Source organism: Rhynchophorus ferrugineus, unplaced genomic scaffold, assembly GCF_030347505.1.
Source record: "Rhynchophorus ferrugineus isolate W39M unplaced genomic scaffold, kcgeb_rfMv2 rfM1, whole genome shotgun sequence".
Taxonomy (NCBI): Eukaryota; Metazoa; Arthropoda; class Insecta; order Coleoptera; family Curculionidae; genus Rhynchophorus; species Rhynchophorus ferrugineus.
Window position 1 is genome coordinate 51376950 of NW_027472580.1, and position 4654 is coordinate 51381603.

The window sequence follows — 4654 nt, forward strand, 5'->3', positions numbered from 1 at the left end:
TTTATTGGTAAGGACGGGCCCGCATTACCTTCTTCCTGTTCGAAGTTATTGATTAGAGACGCAATATGTTTCTGACTATTTATTTAGCGTCGGCATTTTCAACCACAGTAATCACAAATATTAAGCAGCGATTTGAAATTTTTCAAAAGAAGCAAAGCGTCTAAACAACGTTTGTCGGGTATATCCTCTTATTATTACTAATGTTTTGAACACTTTTGCAAATAGTGGCTAGTTCTGGAGTTCTGCCATTTATAAGCAATCTGTAGATTGGATCCAATATACTGCAAAAGTCATACTGGTTTTGACCTTAGCGTTGGTAGGAACTCTGTTTTGTAAGGTTAAGAATTGTTTATAATTTATTTATTCTTGCACTGTTCATATTTTGATTATAAATGGTAGACAGTAATGGATAAATCATTGATTTCTAAATATTGTCAAATAAGCTGTTACAACAATTTTAATCTGAACAGACATGAGAACATTTCATCCAGGAATCACAGCTCGTTGATCAAATAGTCAATCCACAGCATTAAAATTGAACAACAAACATTGAAGATTGGCTCGCGTGAAGATTTTTAAGGTCGGTTGATTTTTGGTAAAAATTTGACTACTTCTAAATTTAAGCGTAATGGATCAAGAATTCTTAAGAGTGTTTCGAAGAGTGTGAATGTTATTAGAATTGACCATCACAGGTACAAAACATAAAAGTGACTCTACGAGTGTTGAAGCATGGGTAAATGAGATCAAAAATATAAGATGTGTATTTTACAAGCTACAATCTTAGTTTGTGAATACCTATCCTACTTTAAATAAAGAATATTTTATGTTAAATACAATACATGGAGGATAATATGAAATTTTATAAGAATAAAGGTATTTTTTTATTACTGTGCAATATATTTTAGGGCAAATGATATGGCTCGGTGAATGGATGTAAAACGAAATGAAACATTGGTGTTTCCATTATGTGACCGTTATTTATTGAAGTAATACAAAAATATGGAAATACAAAATAGATAAAACGGATGGTAGCGGTGTTACCTGGAGACGAGGCTTGGGCAGTCGATGGTGGCATGTCTAAACCAAACGATGGTCGAATACTGAATGAATGGAAATATCCTTCAATAGCATCCCAGATAAGTGAAATTTTACGTTAAATTGTGAATTCCAAAATATATATTGCACTCTTCAATTCGTATAGAATAAATTACAAGAACTAGAACTTTGATTTGCTTTGTAGTATTTATGTATTGATAAATTGTTACATATTGATTTATTTTCTCTTTTTCTTTCAAAATTATTTTAAAACGAAAAATGTTTATAAGAGGTTCTTCATATTACATCTTTTTTATTATAGGAAACGAAAATATATAAAAATGTTTTAACTTGATTCTCAACAGAAATATAAGGTTCTATGATATTAGGTTAATTTGTGAATTAACGATAGTTTATTCTATTAATATCTTATTCTTGAAATATACGTATAATTTTTGACAACTGACAATGTTGCAAACTCAAACCCCTGTGCGTATGCGGCGATTCATTACAATTAGACCATTGTAATATTGCAAACATTTGACAACCGATTGACTTTTGCAGGCTTATTCGGTTACATGTTTGAACTTATCAGACAGAATTCTGTCTCCTTTTAACTAGAATAAAATAGGAAGGAACATTAAACACCTTGATGACGTGAGCTAACTGATACTTTGGACAAACTATACATTGCGTAGAATACATACTCAACTTCAATTATCTTTTTCAGAATTTCTGTGGAATATGCCTACGAAGTAATACAAATAAAATCCGCAAATTTTAAAATATATTTTTCAGTTTGAGAATTCTTAGTATTGCATTCCAAGAACAAACATAGTTGATTGGCTCCAATATTCCCCATTTTAATTATAGCAGCTCCCAGGCGCGATAGATGCTATATTTCACATGGTCCAAAGTTGCAGTTTTGGCCTCAACAAAACTAGTAAATTGGTTCTTTATTTTCTCCTTAGTCTCTCTTATTTTTTCGTTGAAATTTAATACCTATTTATTATATACATAGTGTCAGTTTGCATCGTAAGCAAATTAAATAATTGCTTAGGGAATCGGGTCTTGGAGGGGACCAGAAAAAGTGTCAACAACTTTTTTTTAAACCGATACTAGTTTACTTACGGATTTTTCGATTCAGTTTTAATCCCCTTAATACATTCAAAACGATATAAGTATGTTTAATACCCTAATTTACTTTCTCACCGGAAGGAACTGATAACTAGTGTTATCGCCGCCATTTTTACGTTACTATCTACTTACATACGATTTTTAGTTAATGCTCTTCTATCTGCTCTATTCCAGAACTTGGTAATACACACCCAACCGAAAAAGCATATCATATTATCACATATTACTTAGACCACCGCATTAATATAAAAATCAAGCTATGCCAATATTCAAGTCATTGTTATTTCAAAGTTACATCAGGTAAGATTTTAATTATTTTCTATAACTATAAACTATAATAATGATTTTATCTTTAGATTTTTCAAATAATAATGGAATCTCAAAAAGTAATCTTCCTCATTTTTCTTTTTGTAATATTTTTTACGATTGGTAAGTAAACATTAGTATCTTTTAATTACTACTTATAAATTAAAGTTACAAAATATTTATTTTCCGATTTCTGTTTGGCATTTACTTTCGTTGATATTCTCTTTAAAAATATATAATTTAATTTTTTTATCTAATAATGAATGTTTGTTTAACAACAATATAATGCAATTAATAATTGTTTATAAAATTCTCAACTGTAATAGCTAACGCTTTTGTAGGAAATGCGGCACAGGATATACTCATCGATCTTAAGATTACACGAAATGAAGGAGGCAAACGGGCCTTCATTTTCAAATATAACTTTCAACCCAGACTACGAAATCTGGATAAATCAATGCAAAAATTATTTGAAAAGAATATTGTTGATTTAGCTAATACCGTACATAAATTATTTATGAGCGTTGTGGGCCTAAAAGAAAACTAACATGAAATAGTTATTATAATCATTTGTAAGTTGATCATTTTTCTTATAATAGAAAAAACATAATAATTTAAAAATGATAGGTGTTTTGACAATATTTTCAATATAATATCAGAAACATATTTGATATATCATATTATACTTATTAAATTATTTTAAAAACTAATACACTAATACTTTTAATAATTATGATGCAACTTAGTTATATTAACTTATATTTAAGAAAATTTTTTAATCTTAAGTTTAAGAAAATTATAATGATTTTTCTTTTTTATACTTTAGTGGTCTAATTTAACAGACCATTTAGTTGTTTTTTGTAATATTTGTGACATCAAAAAGAAATTATTAGTATCGAATGTCTGGTGAAGCCAGGCTAAGATAAAAAAGGCACCGGGCAATCAGAAAGTATGTAGACGACAGTAAATAAGTGTATAGGGGGGAATTTTAATAAATTATTCTAATTTTGTAGCACTAATGTTATAAATTGCTATGGAACAACGGAATATTTAAGTTAAACAACCTGAAAACCGGATTTGTTTGAAGATTATAGTAAGGGTAAAAATGAAAAATGGTTATAGTTGTATACCTATAACTCTTTGATTTTGCAGATATTTCAAAAGATTACTAAAAAGATGTCTATTAAATAAAATGTCATGAATTCTTAGAGTAGTATAATTATAATATGTAGTTGGCAGAAAGTGTGAAATAAATTGATAACATAAGATGCCAATCTTTGCTTTTTTTATTAATCTCTTAGAAGTTCAATAATCTGCCCGTGGGCAATAAGTATTTTTTCTATCTTGATTTTATTATATGCTTTTAAAAATTAATTTACATAATTTACATTATTATATATATATATATATATATATATATATATATATATATATATATATATATATATATATATTAAAGTCTCCTTTTTACCACCGAGGGTTTATCTGGACTAAACCTACTGTTTAACGTGGGCTCCGAACCACGGTCCTCGGCATTATGCCAATCGAATGGTGAGTGAACAACTTAGAAATCATCTCAGGAGACATCCGGTCTTATCCAGCCTGGTTACTGGCGTGACTGGGATCATTTTCCCTGTCGGATTTTACACTCTTGCTTAAGACAATCACAAATATAAATTTACGACCATGCCCCAGCAGGATTAGAACCTGCCATTATCGCAACAGTAGGTGTATCGTCCTGTCGCCTTTACAACTGTGCTAACCAAAACGGCTTATCTTATTTTAAAAGCAACGTCTGAAAGTTCTGGTTTATCCTGACATCACTTAAATCATATGTTTCCAACAGTGTATGAAGAGAAGTTCTACATCCCCCGAAGAGCTGCATATTCTTCTTTTTCTTTTATCAATCTTTTTCTAACTCTTTGTAATAATAACCAATAATTTAAAATTTGTTAAAACTAGCTAAATGTCAAAACAATATTTGCCGACTTAAACCTACAATTATTATCACTAATATTTTAAATAATTTTGCAGAGATTTAACAGGGCAATTTTGTAGGCTAATTCGATTACACGTTAACGAAAAGTAAAGAATAAGAATAAAATGAGAAGGAAAATATTGTTTAATTTCAGACAAATTTACAAATTACAGTAAGAAAAATTATAAAATATCGTAA

The 4654-nt window shown here is 29.1% G+C and overlaps 1 long non-coding RNA gene across 1 annotated transcript; it reads left to right on the plus strand.

Annotated features, from left to right (window-relative positions):
• Nucleotides 1–2345: 2345 nt before the first annotated feature.
• LOC143206950 (uncharacterized) lies at nucleotides 2346–2940 on the plus strand. The gene is made up of 3 exons (XR_013008571.1): nucleotides 2346–2472; nucleotides 2529–2601; nucleotides 2820–2940. It is a non-coding gene; the product is annotated as an uncharacterized LOC143206950 (long non-coding RNA).
• The last annotated feature ends 1714 nt before the right edge of the window (nucleotides 2941–4654 follow it).